Source organism: Panthera pardus, unplaced genomic scaffold (genome assembly GCF_024362965.1).
Source record: "Panthera pardus isolate Hobbes unplaced genomic scaffold, ASM2436296v1 HiC_scaffold_15, whole genome shotgun sequence".
In the NCBI taxonomy this organism is placed as follows: Eukaryota; Metazoa; Chordata; class Mammalia; order Carnivora; family Felidae; genus Panthera; species Panthera pardus.
The window spans coordinates 53,056,058-53,072,061 of record NW_026526710.1 but is presented as its reverse complement, the minus strand read 5'-3'; the positions used below and the strand labels follow the sequence as shown (position 1 = coordinate 53,072,061).

General features: G+C 54.8%; 1 protein-coding gene across 50 annotated transcripts in view; it reads left to right on the top strand.

Moving 5' to 3' along the window:
* The window catches only part of CELF4 (CUGBP Elav-like family member 4), a 298,339-nt gene that overhangs the window by 59,823 nt on the left and 222,512 nt on the right, over window positions 1-16,004 (top strand). The gene's annotated exons all lie outside the window — the stretch shown is intronic.

Below are 16,004 nucleotides of genomic sequence, written 5' to 3'. Positions count from 1 at the left end.
GGCTGGAGTGCTTGCTCTGGGCAAATGGCCAGTGGTCATGAGAGCTCATTGCGCCTGCTCTGGGCCTTAGGAAACCTCAGGGGAAAATTCTTCTGTCCTTTGATACAAGTGCTCCTGGAACAGAGGCTGAGCGTTCAGCCCTGGGCTGACCTTTGAGGCACAGGGTGGGCAGAGGCAGGCACTGTTCCCAGAACGATCCCAGGGGAGTCAGAAGGGAGAGAGTGCAGTGTCTGGCCTTTGGACACAGATCCACGTGTTTAAAGCCCAGCCCTGCCTCTTCTGAGGCAGTGAATGGCCATGGACATCCTGCCTGAACCCTCTGAGCCTCAAGCTTGTCCTGGGGGATATGAAGGAGAGGGCGTCTACCTCACAGACACGTGGCAACGCACCGGGCAGGACCTGGTGCTGTGACGCTCTGTTCAGCCCCGTGCTCACCCTTCCCTGGAAGCTGATCCATAGGCTCTGAAGGGGAAGTGAGCAGAGCAGGCCCCCTTGCCGGGTGCTGGCACAGGCCTTTAGAGTTCAGAATGGAGGGACTGGAGGGGTCGGGAGGTGCCGCCTGACAGAGCGGGGCTGTTGTCTGGTCCCTGGCAGATGAGCGGGAACTGGCCAGGCAGAGGGGTGGAAGGAGGCCATCCTCAGTAAGACGAGACAGAGTGCCCAGGCATGGGCTGGGGCCTGCAGGGTGGTTGGGGAGGCACAGGTGGGGAAGCAGGCAATAGAACCTGGAGAGGCCAGCAGGCTGCCACAGGTGCCCAGCAGTATCCAGGGGTGCAGTGGGGGCTCTGGCCACGCTCAAGCAGCCAAGAGCAGGTACTGGCCTTGTACTCTGGCACCTCCTCCTGGGCCACTGCACTGTCTTATGAGACACCCTGTACCACCTTTCCAGAGAGAGCTGATTACACCCTTTCTGTAAAATGAAGAACAGAAGGAAGAAAAGAAGCGAGCCCTCTTCTCCTCCCCCTCCCTCCCTCCCACTCTCCCCGAGTCCCCCCTCCCTCCCCACCTCCCCGCCTGCTCTTGCTCCCTGTTGCTAAGTAGATGGTAGGTTTATTTGCGGCTGTCGGTTCCCAGTAGAAAAATTTCGTCTTGGAGAGCCGCCTGGATGGGAATGGCTTCAGCGCTGATTTCATGGAGAAGGTCTGTGCAGTAATTAGTGTTCATGGGGGAGGAATTGGACTGGCAGGCTCCCAAGAAAACTACTCCCCAAAAGTTAGCTCGAGTCCAGAGGGCTACATCAAATCCAATTCCAGAGTGTGCGTCGAGATCGCTATATATAGACCTGCAGACGAAAACAGGCAGCGAGGTGGCGCGAGGTTCAGGTTCACAGGGAGACTGGTCATGGGAGGCAGAGGCAGCCTGGGTCTCTGAAACCAGGGACCGTGTCCTCACTGATGGCTGCTGCTGCCCACTGTGCCCTGCACTGCCCCTTGCAACCCCAGCCAGCCTGGAACACTGCAGGAAATGGAAAGGACAGAGGTGCAGGGAGGGAGGGGTGGGGAGAGTGGGCTAGCCCCTTGCTAGCCCAGTGTGTTTCTAAGGAACACACCATTTGATTGTAAATGCCTGCTGCCCTTCCTGGGTCCCCACACAGAGCACACTCACTTTGATCACTGGGAATAACCTTGCTTCTTCCTCTCCACCTCTGTCAAGGCTCCAGGGGGCATTCCCTGCCTCCACAGGGGGCCCCTTCATCACCCATTCTGTCCCTGGCTTCCCCGGGGCCTCTGCTGTGGGAAGCATGGTCGCTGGGCCACATACTGCTTTTCGAGGCTTCCTCCGTGACCCTCTCTCCCCAGCCCTTCCCTGTGCTGGCTACCAAGGGTCTGGATGCCATCTTCCTCTCCTCTCCTTCCCTTCCTCCCCAGGACAGGACTGGGCAAAGAGCCCCCTGGACCTGAGAAAGGATTGAGGGCAGTAAGCCTCAGAGGCTGCCCATGGGCTGTGGTGGCAGTGTGGGTGGAGGGGGTGGGGGTGGGGGGGGCTCCCACTGTTCTACTTAGGTCTTCAGAAACCAGTAGAATCAGGATTAAAATCCAGAACTCTGATTCTTCCTTCCCATTTTCATCCCCCAGAATTTTGCCAGAGCCAATCTGATGCTCAGGTCTGGATTTTATAGACAAGGAAGCTGAGGTCCCCAGAAGGCCAGGGGCTTGCCAGAAGGGTCCTGTCCTGGCCTCTCATCCAAGTGGCAACTTTCAGCCCAAGATCTTTTCATACTTCCGTGCAGTAGGGGCCTTTGCACACAGGGTCTCCCTCTGTCTGCATTTCTGCCTTTCCTACCTCCAGTCCTACACTCCAGTCCTGTACCTTCTGGTCTCAGCTAGCCTGGCCTCCTGGCCATAGCCCCCATTTCTGGTGCCCTGCAATTCACAGGGTGTGTAAAGCCTGGGAGGGGCCTCTGTACTCAGCCTCAGATGAGGGCCACAGCTGCCTGGGAGCAGAAATGCCAGGGGGGAGCACCAGCAGCCACACCTTTTGTTACCCCCGCTGTCCAGTTTCCCCCTTCTAGGCCTCAGCTAGGCCTAGCTGGCCTTCTTGGCCATGAAGTCCAGTCAGCTCAGCCAAGACAAAGCAGAGGTCTAAAGGAAATTTCTAGGAAGCTGAGAGAAAGGATAAAACCTGGGGATACAAAGACCAAGCCATGGCCAGCTGTGGGAGTCATACCCATCATGGAAGTGATAATGTCAGGCCTCAGGTTGGCCCTACCTGGCACAGCTCATGAAGCCTCTTGGGTCCCTCGCTCCTTCCCACCCTCAGACCCTCTGTGAGAACAGACAATAGAACCATGCACACCTCTAGGACACGTGAGCATTTCAGACCTGTGCCTCCCTCTCCCTGTAGACCTGGTCACTGCCCACCATCTGCCCAGCCAGGGGTGGGGATCCTGGATGGACCTGACCACCACCTGCTCACAGTAATCTCTTCCTGTTCCCTCCATTTGGTGCAAATCCTTAGAGACGCACCTCTGCCTGCTGATTTTCTCTGCTTCCTACACATTTCATCCACCCAGCGTCTGCTTGCTCCCTCCCCCTCAGGCTGCACTGGGTCCTCCGGCCCTCTCAGAGACATGCTCTCCACACTCAACCTGGGAAGCCAGGTGGGGACCTGGAGTCCAGTTCTCTCAGTGACCAGCTGTGTGTTCTTGGGATGATCGCTTCACCTTGACCCAGAGACACATGCATTTTTTTCCTCCTCTGTAAAAGAACAGAGTACACTTCCTTCTCCTCCCTCCCTCCTGTTCCACTCATCCATTCACTGACGAATGTATGCTGACACCCACTTTGTGCCAGGACTGTGCTGGATGTTGGGGACACAGACTCATGGGTAGGAATAGCAAACCCATTTCACAGAAAAGGAAACCGAGGTCCAGAGAGATCTGGTGACTTACTGGAGGCCATTTAACTGTCAAGAGATCGCTTTCAGTAGACGTTCTAATGCCGAACCAGTGTCCGTCCTTCACCCCGTGCCTCCTGTGACCACACCACACCCTGTGCTAGGAGTGGTGCAACAAGGGTCCACAGCAGATCGGGCCAGCCCTGCCACATTCGGGCTCTCACAGAGGCCTCTTCAGGAGTCAGTGAGTAACACAGATGTGTTCAATTCACTTCCATTCCCTCCCGCGAGGGCATTGGATTCCATGTGCACCCTGCAGGGTCTGCCCATCCCTGACTGTCCCATCTCAGCGCCGCTAAAGACCTCCACTCCTCCTGACTGAGGACCGCCCCCTCTCCTCTGCCCAGCCCTTGCAGCCCACATTCCCAAGCTTTAACAATTCCTCTCACAAAAGAAACAATTGACACTGAGGTGCCTCTTTGGGGAAGCATGAAGCCAGCTCTTTGTCACTCAGGTCTCCGCCAGCTCATTACTGCCTCCTGTCATTAGCATATTAGATACACGAGGTAAACACACTGGCATCTTAGACTCTCAGTGCAAACCACAGCGCTCTGAGCCCCCAGGGTGCTGGCCTGCTGGAGAGCAGGAAACAGACACGGTCCCTGTCCTGATGAGTATGTATTGGGGTGGGGAGGTTATATCAAGTAAAATGTGCAGGTCCCATACAGGGGAAGCAGACAACACCAGACAGCGTAAATGCCCGTGCTACTTTTCACACTATAGGGCGTCTTTAACATCACATCGCCACTGCTGCTCCCGACAGTGGTAGCAGCGGCAATCTCCCCACCCCCAGCATCAACTAGTTAGATGCCAGGCACTCTGCTGGGTGCCCATGACCCCAGCAGTTAGGGGTCACTGTCTCCATTTCCCGTGTAAGGAACCTGAGGCCCGGGTTGAGGTGGGGGGCTACATAAACTACCTAAACTGCCCGGGGCTTCCAGAACAAGGCAGAGGCTGTCAGAGCCAGGCCCACCTCCCTTAGAGGCTGCAGCCCTTTCCCAGGGGTCCAGATGTCCTGCTGATGGAAACAACCAGGCCACCAGGGTTAAATGGCTTTCCCAGAGGCACCAGCTGGCTGGTGACAGAAACCATGGGGTCAGATGTTACCTTGTTTAGGGATGGGGGAAAAATGGTATATCCTGGAGTAGTCAGGAATGGGAATTAAATAGATGGACAAGAGAGAATATGGGATTCCAGCCATGAGAGAGAAAAAGAAAGGCAGGAAGGAAGTGGGGGAGGGGAGAGCTGCACTGATTTCCCCCCACCCTGGGCAGAGCCAATGATCCCCCTCCAGGAGGTGGCAGAGCCCAGGATTAAGGTCACACACTCTACAGGAGGCTGCCCCACCTCACAGCCCAGCTCCCCCAGGGACCTGGCCACAGGCCCAAGCAAGTCTTTTGTTTTTGAGTGCCTCCATTTCCTACCTATAAAATGGGGATGATTATAGTACTATTCCATAGCTATTATATTAAATGATTCGATACACGTGAAGCACTTAGACCAACTACCAACAGATAACCAAACATCAGTATTTGCTGTTATCATTTGTGCCACCGACAGATAAGCCCTCCACAAACCTCAACTTGGTAGGTGTGCATATACGTCACGTAGCCCTGAAGTTTGTTTACCGAGGGTCTCCTTTATGCCTTTTATCATCTGGAAAATGGTGGGCTATCAATAAATCAATTGATATCAGTTGACATCAATATCAATTCCAAGTTGTGGAATGAGTGAATGAGTGAATGAATGAATGAATCATCTTTCACTCGCCCACGGATAACAGTACCACCCATCCCAGTCACTAAGTCCTAGCCTTGCGCACCCATCGGTAAATTAGGTAGTTCAATCTTCTTTCTTGGTGGGCTCTGTGGGATGTGGGTAAGACTCTGGGAAGAGGAGAAATCGAGCTGAATGCCAGGCTTTGTCCACCCGCCATGGGTCACCTTCCCCATTGGCCAATTGCCTCTTACCCACCTTGGGCGCTCCCAAGGAGAGCAGCGAATGGAGGCTGGGTGCTCTGACCCTTCCCAGGACTGGGGCCAGCTGACTCTAAAGCAAAAGCTAGAGCCTCTTTCCCTCTTAAAATGTGAACAACTACCTCCGCCAGGGCTCAGAGAGCTTGAGGGATTAGCTCACGGAAGTCAGCAACCCAGTCACATTTGCTAACTACTTCTTTGCCGCGGCCCTCAGGTTAAATATTGCTAAATGCCTGTGATTGAACCTATCCTATTGATGTTGGGTGAAGCCCAAAGCCTGGCCAGAAGAGTAGCTTAAGTGGCCGAGATCATGAGGGAAAGACAACCCTCCACCAAGAACTGGACCATGGCCTGCCAGGACTGTGTGAGATTGTTTTTCTGCTTTTAAAAAGAAAATCACATTTTCCAAACATTGATCCTGTAATATGGGACTCCTGGCTATTGGTCTTTTCAAAATAGCCTGTCTTGGATGCTGAGGTTGGAATTTCTTGGTTGGTGTGCTTCTATTTTTGTTGTTGTTGTTGTTGTTGTTGTTGTTGTTCTTTAAGTGGATTAGGGGCTGTTAGAAAGGAGCCAGGAGAGAGAGGCGATATTAATTCACCTCACCTGGCAGGTCCTGAGTGCCAGAGTGTGATCAAAGTGGAGCTGGCCTGCCCTCCCTTCCGATTCTCAGCAGCTCGGCTGCTCTTATGAAGCTCCCATCCCGGGACTTGTTTGAGGATGGACAGGACAGGCCCAGCCCAGTGAGCTGTGGTCTACTGGGGAAGACAGAGTTTCTGTGGACAAGAATAGCAGAAAACGCTGTTCAACCAAGCCCTTGCTTTTATGTTTTAGACACTTGGACATAGAAAAGCTCATTGGAAGGAGAATCGGGGAGCATTGGGAAGCTGAGGAGGACTTCAGAGGGTGGGAGGAGCTGGTAGAGGAATCCTTCCCTCACCCAAGCAGGGAGGGCATCTCCGCTGGGGAGAGGAGCCAGTGCAAAGGCCCAGAGGTGACATGGATATGCTGTGGAGAAGTGTGACTGAGAAGGGGGACAAAGGGGAACTCAACAGCCCCCTGCCTTCATCTCTTCTTTCATGGGAGAAAGGAGTCAAGAGAGGCTGATGCCCAACCACACAAGGACATCATGGGCGAGAGAGCTGCCTTTGTGAATATGCCAGGGATAGCTCAGGCTGGCAGCCGGGGGCTTCAGGAACATGCCAAGAAGGGATTCCTCCACATTTCCCTCTGCATGGGGAAGGGGGTTCTATTGGGGAAAATGACTCCCACCTTAATTTAGCTGGACCAACCACCACGTAAAGCTCCAACAAAGGGCATTCTATGCAACTCAACAAGCATCCACTGAGCTTCCTCTGTAGGCATGAAACATACACACGAGACCCGGCTAATGCTGGGGGCTACTGAGGGGCTCAGATCCTGCACCATGTCATTTCCATACCCTGAGGAGCTCAGCATGTCAGGCCAGGGGTCAGCAGTGTGGCTGAGGTCAGCCAACAAAGCTGCATAGCTGTAGCAAGACGGGAGAAAGGCAAGAGGGAAAGGCAGTTGCAGGCAGGCAATGGAGATGGGAGCACAGAGGACAGAATGGTCTGGGGTAGGATTACTGTTCTTCTCCCGGACCAGTTGAGATGCCCTGGCTTACTCCGAGGCCCTGCCTACTGCCCATCTCCCACCGTTTAGGGATGGGCTGCATCATGCCAAGGGGGCCCCTGAGAGCCCCTTCCACTGTGGCACTGAGTAAGCTGGCTGTCCATTCCCACTGAGTCACGCCTGGCTTCTCTGCAGGTGCTCCCTGTTCTGAGAAAATTCAAAACAGGAAGATCTAAACTCCCCAACCAGGTTGATTAGAAGTGAACACAGTTCAGTTTCTCTGCTTTAGCATTTATCCTGGCCTTTGTGAGAGTAACGGATACCCCACACGCATTTCAAATCCAACGTGGATTCACACATAGAGCCTCTGTGGAGGAGCCCATGGCCTGACTCTGACATCGGAGAGGGCAATGGGGGTGGAGGGAGGTCCGGTACATGTGGCCCAGTGAGGCCTGGAGAGCTCAGCCGACGCCACCTGGGTCCTTGAAGGAAGAGAACGAGGTCATTCCAGAGCCCTTTACCCCAAGTGCAGGTCATGGGGTGGGTAAGGGTGTGGAGGGAAGACATCTCCCGGGAGGGCCCCCAGGGTCTAGACACTGCCCAGGGCTGTGGGAAGGAACAGGAACTGAGCCCCAAACAGCCATAAGGGGGCCTCAGGTCAGCCTCTTGCAGTTGTCTGATGCTGATAACACACGCCCCGCCCACAGCCCACTCTGAGGTACAAGAATGATGAGCTCAGGGAGACAACAGCCTCACCATGGCAGGTGAGGTTCTCTGCGAAGAAAGGAACAAGCGGGAGTGCTCTGCGAGCTGGCCCAGAGACAAGGCGGCCCTTCAGCTGCGGGAACGAAAGCCAGCACGTGTGTCAGCGGACCAGGCTGTCCTTCACCTATGGGCTGAGCCTCAGAAAGGCTGACACCTTCCCTGGGCCAGGCTCCACCACCAAGAGCTCTTTGCTGAGAGAGGGGAGAGGCCATCAGTATGTCCTATCCAGTTTTTGTCCTTTTTCACAGTGCCATAGAGATGTTGCAGCCGACACCAGACATGTAATTCTCCAGTGCTGAGGGTGTAAACAAGGGCAACTAGCAGGAGAGACACTTGGCAAAGGCCTGCCTGCTGCTCTTTGCAGCCTCTGAGGTCCAGAGCCAGTCAGGTCCCTGAGACTGGACTTACCGGGACCTGCCCTGTGCCCAGAGGAAGAGAAAGAGAAAGAGAAGGCCGGGCCCATTCCCTGGGGCTTCCTAGTCTAGGTCTGAGGAGATCCCGACCCCCTAGCTTTGTGCCCATCTCCGTCTTGTGGCCACCAAGCGCAGGAGCACTGAGAGAAGTCAGAGACACACTTCGGGTCACAGTGATCCAGGGCCACTTCCCCATGTCATGCAACCGTTAACTCTGAGAAACTCTCAACTAGACCACCGTGCTCTCCTCTGGGGTTTCCTGTTTGAAGAGAGTTGGCACAGGAGGGCAGTGCTGAGCCCCAACAGGGTGAGGGCCCAGGGTGGAGTTTCAGCAGTGAAGGGCCTTGAAAAGGAGAGCAGGCCCGCAGCCCTAACGTGGTGGCTGAGGGTGTCATCTATCTCCCCCGCCTGTTGAGAGGCCTGTCATCCCCACCTGCCCGGCACCCTCTGAGGAAGATGGATGGCTCCCGCCACCATCAGGGGCTTGAGCCGAAGGACAGATGTCCCAGACCCTCTCCACAACCCCTGCTTCCCCTGCAGCCAGCCATCTCTCCCCAGCATTTCAGCTCACTCATTCCCAGGCAGGGGCAGAGTGAAGTTTAGCAACCACTGCATTCAATGATGTCGGTCTCTGGGAGGAGAAGAGGACCTCGGAGTTAGCAGCTCCCATAGAGGCGCATTTCCACGTGCACAAATACATAAATGCCAGGCAGACAGAGATGTGTATTCTGCCAAGGGTGAGGGGCCATCACTCAGGGCTTTAAGGGATGCTGAGGTTGGTGTGGTCAGGGAAATCTGTTTGGAAGAGGGGAGGCTAGGTCACTCCTACAAGGACGTGTGGGCTCCGAAGGAGAGAGGCACGGCAGAGGCAGCAGGGAAAGGATGGTCAGGCTTGGGCTCACCCCATGGAGGCAGAGATGCTGGAGGAAATCAGAGTCATGGACGTGGCTGGGCAGTCACTGTCTTTCCCCTAGGGAGAAAAGAGAACCACAGGAACCGCTAGAATACCAGCAGGGAGAACTCCTCTAGACAAGGAGGGGAGAGGGAGTGGAGTCTAGGTAGAAAGGACTGGGAGGCTGCAGCAGCCAGGACAGGTCCAGGGAAGATGGCAGGAGGATCACCCAGTGTCTGGGCACTGGCCAAGAAAGGTAGAGACAGTGTTGCAGTCCCATGGGTTCTTTCTCCTGCCTGTCACCAGGCCCTGCTGAGCCCCAAGGGCCCATTCTCAAGGAGCTCAAGGATTAGATGAACAGACAAGGCCCACCCTTAGGGCAGGCCATGGGTAGGGGCAGCCACATAAGAATCAGAGGAAGGTGAGATCACAGTGGTCCAGGTAGGTGCATTGGGCTCCACAGACCTAGGGACCCAAAGAGGTGGGTCCTAAAGAAGGTGCAGACCCGGGGCAGGCACAGAGCAGGGAGAACACTCCCAGAGGAAGAGCATGTACACGGGGAACTGTATCTCCCACACGTACGGAGGAAGGGGCATTTCTCCAGAAAGCTCCAGAGAGGCCACCCTTGCTCACCCAGACCACGGGGGACAGGAACTGGATTATGGGGTAAGGAGGAGGGGATGGATTGGGCCTCAGAACACCCGCAGCCCTCTTCTCTGGGAGGCTGGCAGATGTTCCTTCTCTCCTTCCCTCTCTCTATCCACCCCCGGGGATCTGCCTTAATTTCTCTGCAGCAGGGCGCGTATCTGTTCCTCTGGGTGATTCTCAGCTGCAGGCTCAGTGAGAATCACTGAGGGGTAGTGCTCCGAGGATGGGATTTCAGGAACTAGGCAGGTCTGTGGGTGGAGATCTGGGGCAGAGTGGGGGGCATCCTGGACCTCCCAAGAAGATCACACTGAACAGGGAGCCCCTCCTTGACCCTTTGGTCTGGCTGGTTGGTGGGTTTCCTGCTCCCTTCCCTTGCCCATCCCTCCCCACGCCCTAGCTTCCTCTCACTTCCTCCAGGCCAGCCAAGCACAGGCCCTGAAGGATCTGATGTTTTATTAAAGTCCAGATCTTCCTATTCTAGGGCCACCTTCCTCTGGCTAATTCTGTAATTCAATTAGTGGGAAGCCAAGGCCCGGCTGGGTGGGAGGAGGGAGCTCATCTGGAGCCTTCCCTTCTGTGATGATTACACCCCAGGCTTCAGCCCTGCTTGGAGTTGGGCAGGAAATTGTACTTCCTTCACTTCACCATGACAAGGGCCTTTTATCCCCGCACACGGGGGCTTTGTAAATTACTGCCATCTCGCGCAATTAATTCTGCCGGGCTGTGTTTTTCCCCCACATGGGAGAGGGCACTCGCCTACCTTCTCAGGAATCAGCGATGCCCCGTTGCACCATTATCCACAGGCTGCTCTACTGGAGGGGGTGTCTGCCACCCCAACCCGCACCCCAGCCTGGTAACACCCTCCTGCCATCACCAGCTCTGCCTGTCTCCCTGTGGCTCCCTGGTTCTGGGGCTCCTTGTGAACCTCTCCCAATCACACCCTTCTCCTTCCTTCCGGTCCTCCTCTGGGCTTCCTGCTCTCTCTTTGGTGCCAGGTGTCTCTCCTTCTCCCACCACCCCCTCGGGCTCTCTTGGTCTCCCAGCCCTCGGACACCTCAGCTAGAAACTCAGCTCTCCACTTACAAGCCCTCATCTCCGCCCTCACAGAGTGGACAATCTATTCAGAGACAAGACGAGAAACTGATAAATAGGAGGGACAAGTAAATAAGTATGGTGAGTGGGAAGAGGTTAAATGGCAGCATGGGGAGGAGTGAGTGGAGGCCAGTGTTCGTGCACGTGGCAGAAGTGAGAGCAGCAGAAGAGAGGCAGGTCGGTGTGAAACCGGACACGTGGGCATGGCGGCCACCTCATGCACAGAGCCCAGGCCATCAGCTGCTGCTGGCAGCACTGCCTTGTGACTTTTCTCAAAGTATGACATCTCTCTGCCCTCACTCCCACCCCCAATCATTTCCAAAACCTGTCCCTGCTCTGCCGGGTTGCACTTCTATTCTGCTCTAGTTCAGGAGGATGGGAGACTGAGGGGAGGAGCTGGCGCTGGGGAGCCCTCCCTCCAAGACAGTGGGACAGGAAAAGTGGGAGCTGAGCCGAGAGATCATACCTCATTAGAGATTCCCGAGTCACTTCTGTGCTTCCCACCTCAGAGACTGCATCCGTGTCACTGGGCTGAATGGGAGAACTGGAGGGCAGAGTTGGGGAAGCTCTGTGCTTCGTCCATCATGTACTCCATCCCACAAATCTCAGCTGCTGGAACTCAGGACCAGAGGACCAGGATGAACACCATTCACAGTTTGCTGGAGGGAGGGAATCTGCTTCGGTTCCCGAGCTTGAAGGAAGCTTTGAGATCGGGACATAGCTGGACTCTCAAATGATAATTTCTCTCATGAAGAATTTGCCAGGAAGCTGATGCCCAATGCTCTTTGTCCCCTCAAAACGGACTGTGGGTCTGGCCTACCCATTTGTACCTACTCCATTTTCATCCTATCCTCTTTCAGCAAAAATCTTCTTTAAAGTTAATTGTGCAAGGGATGCATGAATACACTCTGGTGTCACAATGTGTCGATCAAACCAAAAAAAGTTAACGTTATGAGAGACATGCCCCACCTTCCCCCATACTCCCTGTTTTCAGCTTGCTGTGACACCTTCTAGACTTTGTGCCATGGGGTAAATACAGATTTCGGTGCATATGGAACTAATGGAATATGTCTCCATTGTGCATATGTGATGTGTGCTATTTTGCAACTTGCTTTTGCCATCTGACTGTGTCTTCCCACACTGGTCCATTTAGGACCATGCCACCCTTTTAACTGCTATAGAGTATTCCCCAGTTGAATCACGAAACCACCTGTATGCTGAGAGACCTTTAGGCGGTTTTCGGTTGCCGTGCCATTCCGAACAGTGGACTCTTGCTCTCTCTGTGAGCACAAATAGGAGAACACCTGTAGGGCCAGGTCAGGGAGGGAATGCTGGGCCACAGCCCCGTCCCTGGGAAAGATGTTCCCTTCTTAAGGTTCACAGCCTGGTCTAGCCTCCTCTCCCATGCTCTGTTGGCTCAGTAGGCAGAGAATCCCATTTCCTGAAGAGTCTGTGAATTCCCAAGAGGCCTCACCAGGTGTGTTTCTGAGGCTACTTCAGCGCGTCACAGGAGAGTGAGCATGACAGCTTTGGTGGCTGCTGAGCCAAGGCCCCCTGCACCACCCTCAAAGCTGGGAGCCCCCCCCCCACTCCTGTGAGGAACAGCAATGAGCAACAGGAAGTCAAATCTAACTTTTCTGAGTGGGGGTTCTGTGTGTACCACCCCCTTTCCCTACATATGAGAGGCCAGCACGTGTCCAGTGGGTGAGGCTTGGGCACCCTCTTCTCCCCTGGCCACCCTGAGCGCCACCTCGGCCTCCATCTCAGGGTGCCCGCCGTGCTCTGCAGGACGCTGTGATGGCAAATTGTCCTCCTGAAGCCACCCCCTCCCCGCCAAGCTGCCATCCCCCCAGGGCTCCGCCCTCAGCAAGGGAGCAGATGCAGTCCCTTCATGCAAGCTGGAGTCAGTGGTTAATATCTGTTTATCCATATCTGCTTCTTTAAAAAGAGCCATAGTGAGACGTGGCATTGGACTGGCTGGAAAGATCCCTTGAGAAGAGCCGGGTGGGGGCTCCTCTCTATAAGCCTCTATAAGGCTGGTCACTCCTGGCAGAGGTGCAGAGGGACGGAAGGAAGGACTCTGCCTTCTGACCTCCTGACCACCAAAGGGGGGCTTATGTTTATGCCGTGCTCTACAGTTAGACAGTGCTGCGGAGGTTGTTGGTACTCTTTGACTAATAGGTCTCCCTATTTGAGGGGGATTACTCTCCCTGTTTGTAGATGAGGACAATGGGGTTCAGAGAACAATCAGTAAGTGACCCTTGGCTCGTAAGGGTCTCCCCCGAAAACAGCTTCCTGTCTGGAACCGTGCATCAATGATGGCTTCACGGGAGAAAGCAGGGGAGTGACAGTAACCAGAAGGTCTGACGCTGGGGAAATGGGCTCAGAAAGCCTTGGAGACAGGAGGCCTCCCAGCAGGGACCACCTATCACTTCTCAGGGGCAACCTAGTCCCCCTACCACTATGGAATGCCAGCATGCCTCAGTGTCCTTGGTGCCTTGGTCAGCACCCAACAGCCCCCCAGGCACTGCTTCCCTGCCCCCCTCCTATTGGCCCTGCAAAAGTTGCCAGAGGCAGGGATTCAATGTTCTTGACAAATATGTATTGAGATCCTGCCCTGCTGTGGGGCCTTGAGAACGAAGCAGGAATAGGACAAAAGCAAGTCCCTGAACTCCCTTGCAGGTTGGGAAAACTGACAATCAAGGAACAAACATGTAATGTTAATAGCTCAGTGGGGAGGGGTGCCAAAGAGAAGAGTAAACAAGGCAAGGGGTCAGAGAGTAAGTGTGTGTTGGGGAAGGGTATTGTGTGAAAGGAGGTCAGAAAGGTCATCTCTAGGTCACATTTAAACAGAAACCTGAGGGGAGTGAAGGAGCAAGCCATGTAGGGGGGTAAATGTGGTTCCAAAAGTCCTAAGGCAGAGTGTGCCCTGCAGGGCTGAGAAACAGGAAGGAGGCAAGGGGGTGAGCAAGAGGAAGAATTGAAGGAGGTAAGGTCAAGGGTGGAGATGTTAGGGAGGGTCACATGGAGTCTGGGGGGTCCCTCAAAGATTCTGATTGACAGAGCCTGTGAGCTCTCCCAAAAATGTGGCAGAAATTCCTAGAAGCTGGAAAAAAGCAACAGATTCTTTCTTTCTTTCTTCCTGGGATCCTTCCCTTGTTATCCTGGGTCATAACAATGTGGTCATTTTCTCCACCTCATCTTCCTTCCCCCTCCACTTCCTCCCCTTCCTCCCACCTCTTCTTACTCCTCCCTGTACCGTCTCCTCCTTCCACCTTCCTCCTCTTCTGGTTCTTCCTTCTCCTCCCTCTCCACACCTGCCCCTGACCTTGTCCCTAGCTGGCTTGCCTGCATGCAGTGAGACAGTGGCTGCCTCCCAGTTGCAGGCAGGCACAGGCGGAGGACAAGGCCAGGGAAGGGACAGGAGGAAAGAGGCCCCCAGAGACGCAGGCAGCAGCACGAGGGACAACGTCATGGGGGCCTCTGACCGCTATTCATTTCAGTCCCCTGGTGTCTCCATCAATAACCGTCTGCCAGGACCAGGGGGAGGAGTGGGGAGGGGGGGGAGAAGGCAGAGTGACCTGGGTCTGGATAGGGAGGGATGAGATGGGAGTGGGAGAGAGGCTTCTTGGCACTCACACCTCCTCTCAGCCTGGGGCAAGAGTTGGAGGTGGGAAAGGTACAGAGCCTACAGGTTGCTGAGAGTCTCTGCCTCCCAGGTTTCTCTCCGTTTCCTCCCTCCTATCTTTATGTCCCCTTTGCACCTACATTCCCTTCCATCTCCTCTCTGAAACCAGGAGGGGAAGGGAGTCGGAACTAATTGCTACACTGGAAGAGGAGGAAGGGGTTTTTACTGGGTGATGGAGGAGAAAGGAACTGTGGAGGATGCTGGGAGTACTCTGTGCCAGGGCACCAAGAAGCCAGAGCAAGCCTGGTAACAAGGGTTGGCATAGGCACCACCAGCCTGCAGACCTCATAGGAAGAGGGCCCGGGCCACAGGGCCTGGCACACAGTGGGTACTTGAGAAGTAGTTAACAAATGGCCATGAGAATGACCAAAGGGCCAGCTGTGTGTGGTCAAGAAGTGAGGTTGGCTTGAGATGGACTGGACAAGTCAAGACGGGCTGCTTGGTGTCAGTAGAACTTGATCAGATTCTTGGAAGATGGATGGGATTGGAAGATGGGAAAATGGGGAGAAAAGAGCATGAGAACAAAGCAAGGGGGGCAGTGGAGGGAAAGAAGACAGTGAAACAAGGGGGGAGAGAGCTTGGAGGGGGCCTTCTCTGGGGCTTAAGTGGCTTTGGAAAATCTGAGGGTAACAGTTCCCCAGGAGACTCAAGCCTTCGGCTGGCCAAAGTTGACTTTCTGACTTCCCCCATGGCCCAGGTCTTGTAGGCCTCTGAGGCCATACTCGGCCACATCTGCCGGCAGAGGAAGAGGCCCCTAACACGGGGCAGTTTGAGGGAACTGCCCGAGAAACTCTCCCACTAGCAAGCATGCTCTTTGCTTTGTCACCATGCCTGAAGGGCCAGCATTAAAAAGTCACCCCTTGAGTTAGGTACGTTGTTCTGTAAAATCCAGATTCCCTGGTGAGGCACCGTCAGAGTCACTCAGGGGGGAAACTACACTGGAGTGACCTTGGAGACCACTGGGTCAACCCTCTCAGTTCACACCCGAGGAGACTGAGGCCACAGAGGAAACAGCATTTGCCAGGGTCACCTAGAGAATTAGAAGCACAGCAAAAGCAGGCCTCAGGTCCAGTACTGTGCATTGGCGGGCTGGACATGCCCAAGAAGCCCTTTGACTGGGAGCATTTTGAAGATATCACTGTACATGTGATGACAGGGGACACATGGATAGCCCCATTCACTTTATTAGCACAACCAGGCCTGGGGTCCTCCCTACAGATGGAGACTATTCGGCAGACCAGGAAGGTCCCTCCATCATCCCTCATAGAGCAGCCGGCAGCACTCCTAAGAGGCCAGAATGAATTCATGGTCAAACGTGACTAGAGGTACTCAGGGTGAGGGCTGGAAGCTGCCCCTTCAGGGAGGTACTGGGGCTTGAGCTGAAACGGACAGAACAGCACCCTGGGGAGGAAGGAGGGAGAAGGCCGAGCTAGCGCCTGAGGCATCAGGGCAGAGGACAAAAAGAGACCCACGGGAAGAGGGGGCGTGGTGGGGGGGGGGGAAAGATGCAGGGTGGGGAGACTTCAGCGAGTGAGCAAAAC